At 48.2% G+C, this 20,219-nt stretch overlaps 1 protein-coding gene and 1 pseudogene across 1 annotated transcript in view; both read left to right on the forward strand.

Moving 5' to 3' along the window:
• ST3GAL4 (ST3 beta-galactoside alpha-2,3-sialyltransferase 4) overlaps positions 1 to 20,219 on the forward strand; it is a 151,871-nt gene that overhangs the window by 40,809 nt on the left and 90,843 nt on the right. The window lies entirely within an intron of this gene.
• On the forward strand, positions 7,108 to 7,811 carry LOC137165531 (sphingosine 1-phosphate receptor 3-like; annotated as a pseudogene).

Genomic DNA, 20,219 nt, shown 5'->3' on the forward strand with positions numbered 1-20,219 from the left:
CTCATGGGTCTGGATTTTTCACCCCTCTGAGTGACCTAATTTCCTCATGCAGACCAGGACTTAGTCTGTGCTTTCACTCCCAAACAGGAGTATGTTGATCCAACACTTTCTCTAATAATGATGATGATGATACTTAGCTCTTATCCCTGGATCTCAGCGGGCTTTACAAAGGAAGTAAACATCATCATCCCTGAAACACACCGGGGGAAACTGAGGCACGGAGTGATGAAGAGACGTGTGGAAGGTCACCCAGATCAGTCAGTCAGTTTTTGTATGTAATAAAAGTATGTTAAAAGAATGTTTAGGTTGCAAAGTCAATCTCTGAAAAGTTATATTCCAAAATTAAGGTTGCCTGCGCTGCCTTAATTTGGCCCCCTTGCGTGTATGCAGGATCATGCAGTTTTAATTACATGATTGCATACTATTTCCCCCCACGGGTCCTCTGCTTCCTTCACTGTACGGGATGGATGGTGCTCACTGACTAGGTAGCGATTTATATTTCTTTTTATCCTCCTCATTCACTGTGTGGCTCCATGCATTATTTACTGCTCACCATCCAAACCCTGCCTTGAATACAGAATTATTCATTTCCTCCTGGGCTTTCCTGTGGTGCGCTCATTAATGAATTGAAGCCAGTTCAATGTTTGTAAGGAACTATCTTTCAGAGGGGGAGGTGGCGTTATCTGCATTTTAAACATGGGCACTGAGGCCCAGAGATTGAAGCCAAAATTGTCGTGTCATCTAGTCTTGGGTGCCCAGTGCGAGAAGCGAGTACTTAGATTTTACAGCACTTCAGAGCAGAGCTCCCATTTACCACCGTTTTGAGCTCTCAGCACATCTGCAGTTCAGACCACAAGCGGCTCACGCTGCGCACCCAATAGATGAGGAGCACACAAGTGGCCTGTGAAAACTTTGGTTTGTGTTACTCGCACAGCGTCACACAGGATCTGCATGGTAGAGGCAGAGATAGAGTCTAGTTTTCCAGGCAGCAGTCACTTTCCTTAGCCAAGAGACCATCCATTCTCTTCCCCTCCTTGCCTTATTCATTACGCACTTTCCATCTTCCTCAACATGTGAGGCAGCGGTCCTATAGACAACAGCTTCCTTCATCGGATGGGCCTGGCTCATCCCTGGGGTGAGTTCGTCCTGGGCACTGAGGGAGGCAGGTGTCATGTGGAAGAATGGTCTGTGATCATGTAATTAAAGACAGTCTCAATGGACGGCCTCGCTTCTGATATTTCCTAGCTTTTGAGTGCCTGACTTTGCAACCCTAATAATGTTCTTTGAAGGCTGGTCTTTGAATGTAATAGACATATATAGATTTGCTTGTAAAAACAGTTATCAGTGGCATGCGTCCGCTCAGCTCACCTACCCCTCAGCTGAGCCGTCAGGAAGGGACTGGTCTCTCAGAGACGGCGGTGCAGAGTTGGATCTGTAGACCGGATCTGAAGGAGCGGACGAGGGTGGCTTTGCGGAATGGCTCAGGGCCGGTTCTCCAGTAGTGAGGGTCAGTGTAGGAGAGCACGCAGAGTTCTGCCCGAGAAGCGGGAGGAGATGAATAGGAGAGGGGCCAAGCTGTGAAAGTTGGTGAAGTTCAGGCAAGAAGCCCGAGGTGGTGGAATGGAGGAAGTCAGGGAGATGTTAGGGGTGGAGGTGATGTGGTTGGAGTGACAGCAAGGGAGATATTAAGATAAAGTTACAATAAAACATTAACATGCTACGTCTTAACATGACTTACTCAGGAACAAGTTAATATTAAAAGAACCTGGCCAAAAGGTTCTGGCTTGCTGGCTGGGGAGCCCCCCCATCTTTGAGTATGCTAAAAAGGGTAACCAAACGTCTAAATATTTATCTTCATTTTGGCGCTTCTCTTGTGAACTCACTTGTTGAGAAAGCTTCTCTGTCACAAGGACAGTCCATATTTTACTATACCACAGGCTGATTGAAGGAGTCATCACATTTTCCCAGTAACGTGCAATACAGAGCCTAGGTGGCAACACTTAAAAAAAGAAATTCATTTGTTGTTTTGTTTAAAATGTAGTACGGCAGTTAGGAGATCTCTGGGAATCTGACATTTTGTCATGAAATGAATCTCTTTAACAATTCCCACCCCAAACCATCTATATTCCTGGTTACAACTGCCACACATGCAAATATGTTCCCCTTTTCCCCTTAACCCCTCCAACAGTCTCCCTACTAGCAAAAATAAGATGGATCTTAACTGGAGTCAAATGCTACCTATAGAGTAATTTATAAACTTTTTCTTTGAGTTACACAAATTGAAAACGTATATCCCCTTTGCCATATAGAGACCCACTCATCCAGATCAATTTCTTTGTCCACATCCCTCTTCCATCTTTTCATCTGAGTTGTTTTCTTATCAACATTTCTTTCAGTCGAGATTGCCTATATCTTACAAATTAAACCTTTTGTTCCAGCTTGCTCCTGTGTCAACTTCTCTAACATGGTGAAAGATCAGGGGTATGTCTACACTGACGGTGGCAAATTCACCGTCAGTTTGTTGAGTGGGTCTAAAACCTGCTCTCCAAAAAGCGTAGCACTGTGTCGGTGGGTACGCATTTCCCGTCGGTGCAGCGCAGTGAAGACGGCGCACTATTGGGAAGTTATGAAGTCGATAGAGCTTGTGTAATTCCCATCAACTGCCGCCGAATTTCGCCAGCGATGTAGATCAGGCCCTAGCTAGAGCAGCCTCAGATCCAGATCTCAAAAATAAAATGCTTGACTTGTCAATATTGAAAATACGGCATCTTTGTTTACATTGTGACATATCTCTTGGACTGATTTCAAGTCAGGAACCAGGAAGAGCTGTTGGAATTGGGTAATCTCTGCTCTTGCCCATAATGACTAGTCACTTTGATATTTCCTAGGGATAAATTCCTGATTATTAATGAAAGTAGCCAAGGGAGAGAGCCTTAGTGACAAGAAAATTTGTCCGAAGCTGCTGAGGTGGTCTGGGTGAATAGGTGACTTTATTTTTGGTGACCTCAATTTTTTTTTAACCCAACAATTACTATCAATAGCTAGACTTGGGCTCAAGTGTTGTTCGAGTTTAACTCAATGTTTGGATGGCCTCTAGTTAACCCAACTGATCACATCTTTTAATTGTGATGCATAATAATCATCATCCACCCTCTTCAGAACTCACCCTTTTTCTTTATGGTGCCTTTTTAAAAATAATTGGAGAGGTGGGGGACGATGTGGATGTCAGGGAGGCTGAAAGGAGGAGGTTGCCTTGATTGTGAGGAGATGATGGAGGGCTTTGGCTGTCTGGACAGAGAAAAGGATACGTCTCTGAGAGAGTTTATGGAGGCAGAAACATCAGGGTTTGGACACAGCCTGTGTGTGCAGGGCAGGAGGAAGCATGGCCCAGTGACTAGAGTGCTAGCCTGGCCCTCAAGAAACTTGGGTTCTATTCCTGCTTCTGCCACTTAGCCTCTGCCTCAGCTCCCCATCTGTACAAGGGGGATAATAGCACTTCCCTGTCACAAGGGCTGTTGTGTGGAGAAAGACATTTAAAGATTGTGAGGTGCTCAGATGCGCCAGGGGTGGAAGCCACAAAAGTATATCTGAGAGAGCCAAATAGGGAAGAATAAAAAATGGCCCCAAGTTGGGCGGGCGATGGTATTGTCAAGTGATAAACAGGACTCACCCTTTTGATAACAGATGATTATTTACTCAAGTTAATTGGCACTGCAGGCTTTTTGTTGAATTTATTAGCAATTTGTGTTTGACTAGGTGCAACTAACATAACTACCACTGCTCGCAAGGACTGGAGTAATTAAGTTGACAGGAGAGCTCTCTGAAGTGAAGCCAGAGCCTAAATTAATGTTGGGACACAGTTCCCCAAATTGCAGCATCTTAGGTGTGTAAATGTTTCCAAACTGTAGCATGAAGATGGGGGTAACTCCCATACCAGCGTCACTGATGTTTTTGTCTGGCAGCTAAGTCTATGCTAGTCTGGACTAAGGTAAAAGTTTTTAATATGCTCCTCATCATGGTAACTTTGTATAGGAAGGAGGAGATGGGGGTACGAGCAAATCTCAAACTGATGCGAGGAAGTAGTGAAGAACTCTATCCCTTTCCTTCTCAAACAGTTTTGACTAGTTTCCATGCCCCCTCTTTTGCTTTGCCCTGCCCTCTGGTCTCATTTTTGGACGTGTACACTTTTTGCATGGGGACATTTTAATTTTTTAAATGTTTGTTTTTCATTATGGGGTCAGTTAGGATTATATTAGAATATACCTTGACTTTAGCAAAACTTTTGATACGGTCTCCCACGGTATTCTTGCCAGCAAGTCAAAGAAGTATGGGTTGGATGAATGGACTATAAGGTGGATAGAGAGCTGGCTAGATCTTTGGGCTTAACGGGTAATGATCAATGGCTCCATGTCTAGTTGGCATCCAGTATCAAGTGGAGTGCTCCAGGGGTCAGTCCTGGGGGCCGGTTTTGTTCAACATCTTCATTAATGATCTGGATGCTGGGGTGGATTGCACCCTCAGCAAGTTCACAGATGACACTAAGCTAGGGGGAGCGGTAGATACGCTGGAGGGTAGGATACAGAGAGTCCTAGCCAAATCGGAGAATTGGGTCAAAAGAAATCTGATGAGGTTTAACAAGGACATGTGGAGAGTCCTGCACTTAGGATGGAAGAATCTCATGCGCTGCTACAGACTGGGGACCGATGGGCGAGGCAGCAGTGCTGAAGGAAGGGACCTGGGGGTTCCAGTGGGCAAAAAGCTGGATATGAGTCAGCAGTGTGCCCTTGTTGCCAAGAAGGCTAATAGCATATTGGGCTGCAATAGTAGGAGCATTGCCAGCAGATTGAGGGAAGTGATTATTCCCCTGGCTTGGCACTGGTGAGGCCACATCTGGAGTATAGTGTCCAGTTTTGAGCCAACCACTACAGGAAGGATGTGGACAAGTTGGAGAGAGTCCAGCGGAGGGCATTGAAAATGATTAAGGGGCTGGAGTACAAGACTTAGGAGGAGAGGCTGAGGGAACTAGACTTGTTTTGTCTGCAGAAGAGAAGAGTGGGGGACTGTGGGGGGGCATTGACAGTAGTCTTCTACTACCTGAAAGGGGGTTCCAGGGAGGATGGAGCTAGGCTCTTCTCAGTGGTGGCAGATGACAGAACAAGGAGCAATGGTCTCAAGTTGCAGTTGGGCAGGTCTAGTTTGGATATTAAGAAAAAGTTTTTCACTAGCAGGGTGGTGAAGCACTGGAATGGGTTACCTAGGGAGAGGATGGAATCTCCATCCTTAGAGGTTTTTAAGGCCAGACTGGGATGATTTAGTTGGGGTTGGTCCTGCTCTGAGCAGGGGGCTGGACTAGGTGGCCTCCTGAGGTCCCTTCCATCCCTAATCTTCTATGATTCTTTGACTACTTATGTGTGTGTGTTTGCACATGTTAAGGCTCAGAGATTTTCAGAAGAAAAGAGGCTTTTACACATTTTCAATAAAGTTTAGTCAACAGAGCTTAAGCCCTTCTTAAATAATTTACAAAATAAAGCAGATTTGAGCGAGAGAGGAAGAATGTCAGAGTTTAAAAAAAAGATTCAAGGGGCTGTGAGGCTTCAGTAATATTGAGGTCATTTAGCCCTCTGAGCCCCACGCCGGTCGGGGGCAGCATCCTCAAGCCCCGCGCTGGCCAGAGCTGGGGAGCAGCGCCCCCAGCCCTGTGCCGGTGGGGCCCTGGAGCAGTCCCAGCCAGCGCCCACCGCCTCCATTCCCTTCAGTCCATCAGGGACAGGAAGAGGGGGGGGCCACACTGGGGGTGCGGTGGCAGCTGTGCCAGGGAAGGCGTAGCTGCTTACTCAGGAAAGAGTCATTGATTATTATTTATGGAATTTAGTGGTGGTGTTGTTATCATTATATGTGTTTGTGGCCGGGTTGGGGGGTGGGGGGAGGCATGTTTTACCTACTGTTAACTAGTGGGGCTTTCACTTGAAAAGGGTGGAAACCCCTGCCCTGCAGCCTACACCCATTCTGCCCCCCTCCTTTACTGACTCCTCACCCCCAGTTTAAAATGGGCACCTTTTTCCATGTTCTTTTGCTAAACATAAGATTAAAAACTGTATCAAATGAACTTACAAGTTTAACATGTAGAACAGGGCCTGGGATAAGAGAACTGTCCTGGACTGAAGGGCAATAGTGATAATTGACTGAAATCTTTTTTTAGTGAAACAGGTTTGTGGGTCGCCATTCTGTTAGTTGTCATGCTTTAGCACGGCCAAGTGTTTGTCGTACAGAAACGTTTTCCCACTTTGAGGTGTTATTTCCTCACGTACAATGGTCTTCAGAAATGATAAATAAAATAAGATTAACAAAACCATTGGGGGATTCTGTGTTTGGAGATATTTTATAGCAGGACCTCCAAAGGAACAAATATATTGGTTGGTTTTTTGTTTTTGTTTATCGTTTCATTCAGGGGGACCTAAAGAATTATTTTTGTTTGTATATAACACTTTACATTTTAGTTTTAGACCAGCTGCAAATCTAGGTGCTTTACAGCATTAAATAATGAGAAATTACTGCAAACAGAGGTGTTCTGGTGTTAAGTCCTAATGCAGAGGGTCTGGGGGGAAACTAAAAGACACAGCAGAAGTAGAAGAGGGCATGATTTGAAGAGGAATTTAGGGGCTTCTTTTGTGTGGCTTAGATGTTCTCCTGCCTATATTCCTAACACACACGCACATACACAAAGGGACCCTTGTCAGAGGAACAGCCCAGACATATGCCTTTGTTGTTGACAAACTTGTATTATCCTGGGTAGGTTACAAACGAAGGGTGCAATCTCCTTTCCTTTAGTCAACCGCTCCCGTCCCCTGATCCTCATCCTACTTTGACACAGACAAAAGTGTTTGCTTACCTGGGAAGGGAGGCCAATGGACTTTTGAAGCATTGCCTCTAAGCTATTCACTAAGAGAGCATCATGCAACTGTTGTATAAAAGAGGATGAGCGATTTAAACAGACCTGTTGATTAAAGATGGATGTGCCTAATTTCACCCCTGTAAGAAATGAATCATACATTACTACATTATAATTATATAGGAAAACTTATTCTAAGAGAAAAGGCAACTGATCAGATGGATTTAACATATGTTGCATTTTTGATTCTATGTAGTTTCATAGTACTGGAGAATTTGATGGTATTGGTTGCCTTATGAAGAAATAACAAATTTCACAACCGTATGTGCTTTTTCTAATTGGCAGTCTAACTCTTTCTGATTTGTTTATTTTGTAAGCCATTCTAGCTAACATTCTTATGTTCAGAAAGAAAACTTGGAGCCTGTCGTACACAATCTGGTTTATTAAATAAGGCGGTCTGTTTGTAGCCTTAGGAGCTTCCACTTTTAGTTTGTTAGTCATAGCCACCGAGAGGTATTTGACTACAATTAAAAGGGAGGTATTTGACTACAATTAAAAGGAGGCCTTATGGTGCAAATAAAAAGTACAGGGTTTTCATTCTTATTGAAACAAGTTGGCTTGTCTCGGTTTCCGTGAACCTTACCAATCTTTGCCTGGATCTGTATTAACAGTTTACCAGGCTGCTCAAGAATTTTGCCTCTTTATTCCAAGAAATATGTTGTATTTTTCATAAATATCTTTATAATCATTCTGCTGAGAATTGTTATCATTTATACCTGTATGGACACACTCGTAAAGTCCCATAGCCATAATGTTACAAAGCATAATAACTCAGAGACCTGTGGCATTGCTTAGGATATATGTGATTGTAGTAGGCTTACTCACTGTGTATGGGTCTCCACTGTTGTTCGGTTGCTCCTAGATGTAGCCTGGGAAATAAAATAGTGTCTAGCTTTCAATAGTGTCTAGCATTTTCAATAGTGTCTAGCTTTTCAATCATTGGGAAAAACTTTAACCACATTTTAAACTTCAAGTACCTACTCAACGCATGACTAGTTTTGGTTTGGGTTTTAATTTTGTAAGGGAACTGACTCAGGGAAGCATAAGGTATAAAAATAATACAAAACTAAGGTTGCAGCAGCCCCATCCTTCTCTGCTCTTTAGCAGAAGTTCCTCCTTGCCTAGGGATGGAGACCAACAGACCTTTGAAACAATAGCCCTTAACTATTGCCATAGCTGCTGTGTAAAAGTGGATGAGTCTCTATTGCATCGAACAGGCCTGTTGATTAAAGATTGAAGCATCTAAAAGCCCCCTGAACAAGCAGCTCATGTTTAACTAGCATGAGAACAAAGGAGGCCTTTTTGCTTTGCACCGGGCGCCTGACCCCACTGATGGCGTAGCTTGCAAAGAATCGCGCCAGTGTTTTCTGCGTTCCAGATGTCCCCAGCCCTGTACTTTTCATAGGCAGCCAAATGGCTCCGGTGTGATAGGCTGGTTCTGTGCAATGCCCAGAAAGGACTGAAGATCTGATGTGTGCGTTTCCCGCATGTGTGACTCGAATGGAGTGGGCTTGTTCCAAACTCAGTAGAGTGTTCCTCAGCCGTTTTCTCCAGAGCCCTTAATTACAGTGTTTACAAATGAACTACAGTATTGGCTAAAGAAAATGGCTCTTCTGTGAGGCTTTTGATCATGCCTGCCTTTTTTTGTCATGCATTGCACCTAGGAACTTTTAAACGTTGAGAGGGTGTCTGGGTGATGTAACTACTTAACCTTCTATGGCATTAAAGTGAACTTCCCATTTCTGTTAAAATTACGTCCCAACTATTTCCTCTCTGCAGTCTGCTCTGAAATTCTCCATTCAGCATCGTAAGGCATTAGTGCTTTGCTATCCTTAACCCCTGTTCCATCTCTCTCCTCTCATGGTCATTTGGGACAACCAGGTCCCTCTTACAGACATCCAGAGATGTTCTTCAAGTAGCCAGCATTTGTCTTTAGATCAGTTGCAACCTCAGACCTTCCCGTCTGGCTCCGGAATGCCAACTGAGGAGGGACCGTGTTTTTGTTTCATGCTCTATTCTTTGCAGGAGTTGTGTAAAATACTTTAAATACTTTAAAATACTTTAAAAGCTGCTGTGTTCTGACAAATACTGCAAACTGCAATGGGTCATGGAAACCCAGCTGAATTGTTACCTTTTTACTTTCCCCAGCATTGCTGGTTTTCCAAGATGTTTGTGCACAAACCAGACACTGTTTCCTTTCCCTCCAATTCCTTTCTTTTCTGCCTGAGGCATGCAGTGAGAAATCCTTATTCGTTGCCAGGGACCATTGGGGCACCCTCTCCTCCTGGAGACGTCCACTAAGGTCAAGGAGAAAAACCTATCTGCGTAAAATCAGAACCAGCTTGAGCCTTTATCAGAGATTTGAACCAAAGCTGGAATGATTTCCACGGCTAAAGAGTTCAGTTTAGGAAGCAGCAAGGTTCTTCTTTATTCATCTCAGCTGCTATTTAATGTGATCTGATCTCCTATGTCTCTAATGTCTCCATCACCATCGTGTCTATCCAAGGGTGAAGGTAATCAGAATGACGTGACTCTGATTTCTGATACCTTATGACATGCTAGGGCTGGAGATCATGTGCAAAAGCTTTCAGTATCAGCCAACATTTCCCAAGAACTGGGTTCTGATACTTTCAAAAAACAAAAATACCTACTTAAAAAAACCCCAAAACCCACAATAGCTTTCTGTAAGTTATGTGCTGATCAGCAGCGGTGGGGCTGGGGGTTTTGCTCACTCTGTAGTAGCTGACTTTGCTCTGATGCAGCAGCAATTGGCCAGGCTGTTTGTCTCTAATAGAGAGAGAGAGATTGCATCTTCTCGTACCAACGTGGGCTCTGATGTTCTGCCATCTGAATGTTCCAGACACAGCCCTGTTCTCATTACCCCCTATGGAATTTTGCCATGGACTATATCAGGAATAGCCATTTGCCCTTGATCTTGACTGAGTTCTTGGGGGTTGTGGTGGGCACACAGGTCCTGTGGGACTCCTGGGGAGGATGCTTGTGTGTCCGAAATATGGCTGGAGGGGGAAATCCAAGCTGCCGGCGAAATGGTGCAGGTGTGGCCACAGACCCGAAGCAGTGGCCAAGTTGGTGCGATGCTTCCAGGAGGTGGCTTTTGTGACGGTGGTCAGGAAATAGGGAATGCTGATGTCATCTTGCTCTCATACGTCCCAAGGGGAAAGATGTCCCAACGCCAACCTCCCCAGGAGGACACTGGCTGATCCAGGGTCTTCCACTGAGTTCCTTTTAAAATGGCACTGTCCCCTGTTCCTTGCAGTGGGCCCATCTATGTGACAACCTCAGCCATGTCTGTCAGTGCTCGTCCCCTGACACCTTGGAGAGTAGATGGGACCTGCTAGTGACCCTGAACCTTGTCAGAGAGAGGGCTAAGCCATCTAGCAGCAGACAGGCCTCCTGCGAGTGCAGGGCAAAAGTAGCTCTCCTCTGGGGAGGGCTAACATAGGCGTCACGTGGATGAAGAACAAACCCACCCTCCTTCCCCCAGGGCCCACACCCTGGGTGCACGTCAGCGTTCTGGGTGGAGCCATTGGCTGGAGTCTCAAAGCTGGGTCTGCAGGCACCAGCCCTCCATCTGGCAGCCAGCTGATGCTTGCTCACCTGGGACCATGAAGCCCAATTTGAGGCTCCGCCCCTGCAGTCTTATTGGCGGAGTCCCGGAGCAGCTGATTGGCCCGCTGGCCCTACTTAAGCCACCGGCATGCACAGGAATGGTCTGAACAACTGGGCTCCGCCCTGCTCTGGACTGTGCGTTTTGTGCTTCCCGTTTCTGCAGCTTGATTTCCTGACTCCCGGCATCTGATTGGTGGTTCTGACCTCCAGTTTGTCGCCTGGCTCTGACCTCCTGCTATCCTGACCCAGCTGACTCCTGTCTCGTGACTGCAGGCTCTAGGTAGTGGACCCTGACTGTTAGGTCTGGCTGCCCATGACCCGGCTGTGACGCTTGCTGCATTGCCGAATCAGGACCGTGAAATGCCGGAGCCTTTGATCACGACGCGCCTGGAAGTGCTGGGTTTTCGTGCATTCCAAGGGCAGAAGAGCCATTGTTGTCACCTGGCCAGACCTCCTGCATGGCTAGTTCGCCTACCAAATTCACAGCCCATTTTGGTAAATTCCACGCTCATTGGATTTTAAAGATCTGAAGTGTCATGGTTTCAGAGATTTAAATCTGAAATTTCGCTGTACTGTAATCGTGGGGGTCCCGACCCAAAAGGAGGTTGTGGCCAGGGAGTCGCAAGGCTACTGTAGGGGGGTCGCGGTATTGCCACCCGCACTTCTACACTGCTGTTGGCGATGGCACTGCCTTCAGAGCTGGCACCTGTCCAACAACCACCACTCTTCGGCCGCCCAGCTCTGCAGGCAGTGATACAATATGATACGATAGCTGGATTTCACAGGGGAGACCAGCTTTCATGGTCTGTGCTGTGTTTTTCACAGCTGTGAATTTGGTAGGGTCCTGTGTGTAACACAGGCCAGGGAACGCCCCTGAATTCAGACCTATTGAGCTGGAGCAGATCTCTTAGAAAAACACCTAATCTTGATTTAATGGTTGCCAGCGATGGAGAATGCACCCCGATCCTCGGTCAGTTCTTCCAAGGGGGTGGCTGCAGCATGGACCAGTCACCTCAGTGGTGTCACAGATTCCTCTTGTGATACGGTGGTGTAAAGCCATCCGTAAATGGGCGGACTCATTGCTCAATGAACCAGATTAGCTGGAGAGTGTGTGTGTCGGGGGGAGCCTTGTTTAAAATGGGGTGCTGGGTCCTGCTTCTCAGGGTGCTTTTTCTGGCTGCCCTGGATCCTGTCGTCTTTTCCCTTCTCTCTGGCAGGAACGATCTCGGTGAACAAGGAGTTAAACAGTCTGACGCATCTCTTGGGTGGTCACCCAGAGCCCTGGGTCTGACCCAGGTACGAGGCAGACTTAGCGTGTCTGTCAGCCCCAGATTATGAGGATATGCCCGGCAGCAGCCCAGGCTGGGCTGGCTCTGCGCTTGAGAGCTCTGAGTGAAACCCAGTGGGGAGCCCCACTTATTGTTCAGCTCGCAGAGAGATTCCACGTGAGAGGTTTGCGCCTTGTCGCTCGCCAGCTCTCTGAGGGCTGTGACTGGCAGGCCGCGCGCTCCCAGCCGCCGCCTGGCTCGGCTCAGAGGTGGTTCTTCCCCTGAAGCAGTGCTGGGTTTGGCTGCGTATGAGCAGAAAGCCTCAGCCGGGATTGGTTTGAAGCAAAACTGCAGCTCACTGCTAATATCTCGGAAGGAGTGGGGTGGGGGTCTTCACACAGCTGGTGGTGCAGAGAGAAGAGCAGAGTGAATAATGGATTTTGCAGTCCACTGACCAGTCTGAAAAAATGAAGAAGAAAAAAATGTAGGGGGGGAGGGCTGGAATGAAACATTTCATTTGGATTTTGAGTGTTTTTCACTCCCCCCCCCCCCCCCCCCCAAAAAAAAGCTTGTTTTGATGAAAACGAGGGAAATTTCCAAACGAAAAGTGGATTCAGAAACTCAAAACGTTATGTTCTGAAAATGTCAGCACAAAACATGGGGACTTTTGGGGACTTTTGTCTTTTCCGGACAGTGCGCAAATTTGGTGAAACTGACAGGAATGCACAAAATGGTTTGGGGTTGCTGAATCTGCATTTTTTTTTTTTTTTTTTGGTCAGGAAAAGAAAGTTTTGGATGAGAACTTTTGCTCAGCTGTAGGGGCACCCCACTTCTCTTCTCTCCTCCTTTTCCCTTGTATTGAGATGTTTGTGACTCACTGGCTCTGGAGCTGCCTCTACCCCCGTCTCTCCGGCTTCCCTTAGTGGGGACATGGAGAATTGGAGATAGTGAAAGATTGGCCTACTCAGGATGTTTGTTGAGTAGAGGAAATTGTGTGTAGTGAGCGTACACACCCCTGAAAGAAGCTCCTGTGGGCTGCGAGTATTTGGGATGGCAGAGCATTCTCTCTCTTGGAAACTCTCTGGTCTGACTGGGAGGAATCCAATAGCTTCTGCCTATTGAGCGTCCGCCTACTCCCATGTTAATTATTTTGCAGCTGCTGAATGCATCGTGTGCATCTGGAAAATGCCTGGGCAACCCACATGCCACACAGTGTACCTGGCACAGATGTTTTAGACAGGAATGGCCGTTCAGAAGATCACCAGAGTTGTCTATGTGGAGATGATGGAGGCCGGGTTAGTTCTAAGGTCCCGTTATTGTGAGGCTAGTGGGTATTTTTGGGGCCCTGGGTGTTGCTATTTAAAAAACAAACAACCTCCCAGGAGTCCAGCGGCTGGTACCCCTGGGAAATAATGGGTTTTGAGTTTAAAAAGGCAACATTTGGTTACTGTACCGGTACTCTGTTGTTGTCACTCTCACTGCTTGACACTGGATAACTTAGCATGTATTTTGCCATTTCAGACAATAATTGGGGCCCCTTGAAAATCATCTCAGCGTGTGTGTGTGAATGTCCCTTAGCCCCTGGTAATGCCAGGTCTGGATGGGGGCTCGGGTTGCATGAAAGACTTTATCCCATTCAGACTTTCTCCCAAGAAGTCCCTATTGGTTTTTTCAGAGGGTTGTTACTTGTAAATTTATTTTCCAGGTCTTTGTTCTGTCTCTAATGTGGTTATCCTCTCAGCTTGTGGTTTTATTCTTTTTAATTACTGTATGATGCCAGGCCTATTATTCTTCCCCTAATGTCTCCCATATGGCTGATTTGTGCATCCAGAGAGGAAAAAACATATAGCAATTCCATAGCACTTTTTTATTAGAGGATCTCAAAGCACTTTGCAAATCTGTAATTAAATCTCTCAGTGCTCCCCAGGTGGTAGATGAGTGGTGCTCCCATTTTAATTGGTGGGGAAACCGAGGCACAGAGGTTGAGTTTCTTGCCTAAGGCTGAAGAAGCTAAGTGCCTCTTCTGGCTCTTCTAGTTAAACGGGTTCATAGCCCGGGCAGCCTGCAGGGGAAGGTCTGCTAAATGCTTGCATGATAAAGAACTGAGCGCATTGCTCCCGTGATGGGGACACATTCCAGTGGGGATGGCTGTGGAGCTCCGAGGAGGGGAGGGGAATTCCTGTTGGGAGGCAGCAAGGGGCCCTCCCTGCCAGGGGGTGGGCACGGCAAGGCTATGTGCCGGGAGACGGGCTGGGAAGCAGGTTAGCAGTGAGATGGGGGACGTTATTCATTCTCCCTCTCATGCACTTATTGGTGCTAGTGGAGTGGGGTTGGTGACTTCTCCTTGGACCTGGCCTTCCACTGCTTGGCTATGGAGACGCATGTGCAGGTAAGGTGTGCATGTCCACAGCCTTCTACTGCTGCTCACTAGCAGTGATGAAGGAGCCGGTGCTCGGGGGGGTGTGTGTGTGTGTGTGTGATAACACCCAATTTGCGTGGTCAGTCCCTCATTCTGTCATGATTCAGTCCCAGGGCGTCAGCAGGGATTGAACTCTGGTCCTTTGGCAGGAGAACCAGGCTGTCCCTTGAGCCAAAAGAGTGACTCCACTAGTTGGTGACTGTCACAGACTCTTTCCATCTGGGGTGGCTCAATGGCCAGAGGAAGGCGTGACTTACTTACCACAGCACCCTTGAACCGTCTCCTGGGCAGGTGATGGGCAAAACCCTGATGTTCCCTTTTCTTCCCCTCTTCCAGATTTCACATGCCTCCAGCTGCCCTTGCCACACACTCAATAAGCGCATCCGAGTACCAAGTACATGCGCTTCTAGCATGGTGTCTTAGTACATGTTTGTTTTCGCGGGTTCTTGCTTTCCCTCCATGGATAATTGAGAGCATTTTCCTTTAAACAGAGCGCAGAAACCAATGTATTCCTCAGTCCGTCCCTGCCCTGGTGGGCAAGCACATATACCTTCCGTGCACAGGCCTGGGGTTTAGATCAGACTAAGGTGTGAAATTTACAGGGAGACCCTTGTTAAAATATAGCAGCAAATCACTCTACCACAGCAAGTCCTGGGTTGTTACTAGTGCTACGGCGGCAGCTAGGAACTGCATTTGCTCTGTACATTGTAAAATCAGCCTCTCTTCCTGGACGCCCAAAACCCATAATCCTACCTTAACAAGGACGATGCAAGCCCTACTTTCTTAGTGAAAGGTTTTATCCCATTCAGACTTTCTCCCAAGAAATTCCTATTGGTCTTTCAGAACTTTATTTTCCAGGCTTTTGATCTGTCTCTAATGTGATTATCCTCTCCGCTTGTTCCATTTTAATTTTATTTTTAATATGATGTCAGGCCTCTGATTGTTTTCCTAACGTCTCCCATATGGCAGTCCTTGTGCAATCAGATGGAAAAAACATATTTGCATTTCCTTAGAACCTTTTCATTAGAGGATCCCAAAGCACTTTGCAAGTCTGTAATTAAATCTCTCCACAATCTGCAGCTGGCAGATGAATGGTGTTCCCATTTTAATTGGTGGGGAAACTGAGGCACAGTGGTTGAGGTGCTGACCCCAGGCCACAGTGAGGCAGTGGCAGAAACAGGAAGGGAACCAGAGAATCCTGCTCATTTGTCCGTTGCAAGCATTAGAGGATGCTGCTGGGGGGAGAAGGGGTCCAGGTTCTAATCGCTTTATCGCTACAATTTAAATTTTTGTATAGCATTGCACGGCGCAGTTCTAATTTTATTTATTTTTAAAGAAGTTAAATCAAAAGCAGGGCGAACCCTTTGGCATCTAAAGGACATTCATTTCCTGTCTGGATTAGAACAAAAGCAATATAGGTTGAATTTAAGGTCTGCAGTAAATCATGCCGGCAATGCCCCTTTACGAGTCTGAGGTTGCACCAAAGGGCAGAGGACTGGCAGAAATGTTAGTTCTTTGTTTCTTTCCCTGGTGTACGCACTGCAATGTAGTGTCTCTTCCTTTCTTCTTCGGGTATTTTGCAGCTACACAGAGCTGAATGAACAATGCTTGCTTTCAGTGATTAGGAAAAACTCGAAAGGAACATTTTGAGTCCAATTTATCTCCATATTTAGGGCTCAATTCTGCAAATCCTTATTCAAATGGGCCCCGATTCAGCCAGGCATTTAAGTTTAAAATGTAAGCTTCTGCTTAAATACCATTGACTGTGATGGTGCTTCAATGAATGCTTACCTGCTCGTTTGAATGAGAGCCAGGAGTAATTGCACTGGTTAGCAACATGAAGAATGCTCCTGTACAGAATTTCCTTAGATTTTTAATTTTTGGAACAATCCCTCTGCTTTACCCCTTCTCCGACAAATAGAATACATTTCTGAATCGTTTATCTGCTTCTCTCTTTAAAATTCCAATGGAAATACTTCAGATAAGAAGCATCCCCCTGCAATGTTTGCAAGCCAAACTTTTTATAGCTATGCCAGGGTATGAGAACGAGAAAGTGAAACTGACTTCAATAATAAAACCGGGAGCAGAAGGGAAGTCAAACCAGCCTATTTTTAATTTACATGCAAAAAGTCAATGACAAAGACAGAAAAGCAAACCAAGTCTAGAGATTCTTTTGGTTGTCACACTCTTTAGGGCAGGGGTGTCAAACTAACTTCCAATGGCGGGCCACGTTGCAATAAAATGAACTTAAAGTGGGCCATACCCTTGCGGCGTCTGACCCTCCTCCAAGAAATCTCGCTGCGTCCTCCCTTTCAATGGCAGCTCGTGGCGTCTTCCCGCCGCCAAGAAAACTAGCGGCGTCCTGAATTTAGCGGCAGCTCCTGGAGTGTTGCCGGGCAGCAGCCGCCACAGGCCAGAACAAAAATGGTATCGGGCTGCATGTTTGACACCCCTGCTTTAGGGTGATATTAACAGATTTTTTTTTAATGGTTATAAACCTAGAGTGATCATGGAAAAGATAAATAAAAAGGATTAATGATCTAATGGCTACCATAGTGGACTCTGAAGCAGGAATCTTGTTTGTATTCCTCACTTTGCTACAGAGTTTGAATACTTCTTAGCACAATGCATAGGAACTCTATTATAGACCAGGACCCCATCATGCTGGGTACTGTGCAAACACAAAACAAAAAGATAGTCCCTTCCTTCTCCAACAATCTTACTTTCTAAGTTGTTGTGTGACCTTGGGCACGTCCCTTGACCTTCCTACGGGTCAATTTCCCCATCTGTAAATGAAGAGAACTATTCCAGAGGGGTGTTGAGGCTTTGATGTCTGTAAAGAGTTTGGGGTGTTACATGTGAATCCCTAAACAAGTCTCCCCGCTATGGGTCTGCTGCACCTTTAGCTTGCGTGTTGTTCTGGTTTCCGTTTGTATGTGGCCGGTGGCGTGAGAGGGATGATCTGTGTTGTCTGGTGCTCCACTTGGCGTCCCCATGGGCGGTCTTTGCCATGCTGAGCTGCACTCTGAGCGGTTGAAAATTAAAAAAAGAATCCCGTAAATATTGTTGGACTCAAGTAACTTCTGTTATCGCCTTGATGCCGCCTGTTTAAAGGCTCCTTTGGTAGAGGCTGAGCCGTGCGGCAGTGGTGCTTCCACTGGCTTTTTGTCAATGGCACATGGCCGTGTGCATCTGTAAACGTTAATCGCGAATGGCAGAGGGTGGCTCCCTCTTGTTCGCTTTGAAGCTTGCTTCCAAGGGGGCATGGACTCTTGCCGGGCACAGCCCCAGCCTTAAAGGATCTCTCTGGAGAGATGCTTTTTGTCCCCCTTTTTAAGAAGTCGTTGATATCTGGAAGTGAAGTATTTCTGTGCTGCCATGTATCTGTCTTTCTGTGCCAGTAGGTGCCGGTTTGTTTGTAGACCCACTTGTGACTTCGGCAGCACCTACGGCTTGTTGTGTTTGGGTCATTCGTGAGGTGGTTGGGACGGGGGGGGCTCTAGTGTTGCAGTTTGTAGTGTCCCTCGCAAGGGCTGGCTCTGGAAAAGATCATGGTAAACGTTTCTGTGGGTCTTGGAGAAAGCGCATATCTACACACAGACGTGGGGAAAACTAGACGTCAAACTTTGGCTCGTCCGCTCTTTCTAGTAACGGCTGCCTGCTCCTTGCAGATGTGCGATCTCCCTGGGAGCCCTGCTGTCATGACTGGATACATCAAAGGGTGGTGATGTTGCAACGCGGAGGATGGGCTGGTTTGGGCAAAGCTCCAGAATTTCTCTGGCCATCAACTCCGCCTGTGGTCTCCTCCTGCGGATAGCTCATGTGAGGGCAACATACAGCTGCATGTAACATCTGGTTATCATGCGCCGTGTCCTAGGGCCACAGAACTTCCTCTCTCCCGTGCATTATGTGCGGTAACTCTCAGAGCAGGGATGGTAGCCCTTTGACACGTCCCTCCCGCTGACAAAGGCTGGGAGAGAGAGGCCGGTCCGTGGCAGAGCAGGGAAAGCGCTTACATCTCCTGACTCCCAGTCCAGTGCCCTCTGCGCTGCCCGTTCAAGCCACGACCGCGTGGCGGCAACGCTGATCTCTGCAAGTGGGAGAGACGCTGTGGCGGACAGTGCAGCTAAAGCATCCTAAGGATGTCAGCACCAGCAGGGCAGCTGTCCGGGAGGAACAACCCCCCCCCCTCCCCCCGCTGCCTCCCAGACCCCTTCTGTACCAGAGCGGAACTGCGATGGATCCCACCCTCCATGTAGGAAACACGTTTGCTTGCAGCCCCCAACCGTCAGCTGCTCCAGGCCTCCAGGTCTAAGTCCTCCTAGGCCTGTTTGTTGGCATGTGGTGTTACCCACACCCACTGATCTGCTGAGCTCAAGGGACCAGCTGCCCAGTGCAGCCCAGCCCCTGGAAAGCCTGCAGTGCTACGTACGCCCGTGGGAACAAAGACTAAATTCTGTCTAAAACTAAAATCTGAGCGACACGGTGACAGTTTCTTTGGCCTGGAAACCCCTGGGAGATCAGCAGCTCAGACAGCTGGGCAAGGGCGAGCGAAGCCGGTCCAAACCGCAGGAGGAGCACGGAGGGGGCTGCAGCTGGAGCGGATGGCCAGAGACATTCTGCACCTTGGCCCAAACCGGCCTCCGCTGCGCTGACACCCATCAGCGCCGGACGGAGGCTCTCGCCCCACCCGCCCTCTGCAACATCGGGGAGGAGCCGACCGAGTGGGTCTTGGGCGCCCGGCAGTCTGCTGTGCTCTCTGGTCCTGCAGAGTAAAGCCAGCGCATGGGGGGAGGCAGGAATCCACAGCTCTCAAACCAGTCTGGTTGCTCTTGGTGCCCTGTGCAAGGTGGGAACTGGCTGGGCCTGTCGGCTGTGTGAGCGCGACAGGGATCGCAGCCTGATGATTCTGCGTGCTAGGTCCCCCTGACGCGGAGCAGTCGCCTGGGAGGGTGGGGGGGAGACTTGGGGACAGGAACAGGCATGGGCGAGAGGGGTGCTGGAGGGCGAATGGGAAGTGCCAGCAATTGAAGCAAGGGGGGATGGCTGGACGGACTGTGATGCCACGTGATGACTGGGGAAGGCCTGGGAGCCCGCGTGCAGGAGGAAGCGCTAGCCTCCAGGCTACCGAACTGAGCTCGTTTCAGCGCCACGCTCTCGTGCTCCATCGCTGCAGACCCCTGGAGCAGGATCTGCCGGTTGTGGGAGGTGCCAAGGCGTCGGCCCCCCGGGTCCTGTTCCCCCTGGGCCCGCTGACTCTGCCGATGGGCCTGATGCTCCCCCGCCCCCCAAGGAGGCTGCAGTGCTCAGTGCGTGCTGCGTGCGGCATGGCCCTGGGGCGGGAGGGAAGGAGGAGAGCAGCTGGCAGCTTGATGTTCTTTGCGCACAGACAGGGGCCTCTGCTGAGACGGCCATTGAGGGGCCAGCTGGGGGTGGCTCTTTGACATGGACGCTTGTCCACTACCATTGGGGGTGAGAGCGCCCACGCTGACCAGTCGTTAGTCTGGGGCAAGGCCGGACTAGATACCTGCTGGACTCGAGCTGGTGCCAGGGAAGGGAAAGGTAACCTGCATCCCTTCCCCGCTGGCGGAGACTTTCAGTAGCACCCCGTCCTTGCACAAGTCGCGGGAGCCTTTCCGCAGGTTCCCGCCCCCCTGTACCTCGTGGCAGGCGAGCGAGTGACCCGTCTGTCGTGACAGAGGTAGATGGTTTCCCTCAGAGCTGTCCTTGTTCTTCTAAGCCCGGCAGCTCTGAGGGTCACGAGGGAACCACTCTGCCCGCTAGACTCCCTTGTCGCTTCCTGCCTGGCTCTTGTATCTCACTGTCTGTGCTCAAAAGGATGAACGGTGATTGGGTATCCCCTGATTTCTGCATGAGCCACCCTCAGGGCTCCCCCTTCTGCAGGAACTTGTGGTTCTCAGGCATTTAGGAGAACTTTTCATCAAGAAAACCA

The sequence above is a fragment of the Emydura macquarii genome, unplaced genomic scaffold, assembly GCF_026122565.2.
Source record: "Emydura macquarii macquarii isolate MOO-44397 ecotype Brisbane River unplaced genomic scaffold, CSIRO-AGI_Emac_v2 contig_312, whole genome shotgun sequence".
NCBI lineage: Eukaryota > Metazoa > Chordata > Testudines > Chelidae > Emydura > Emydura macquarii.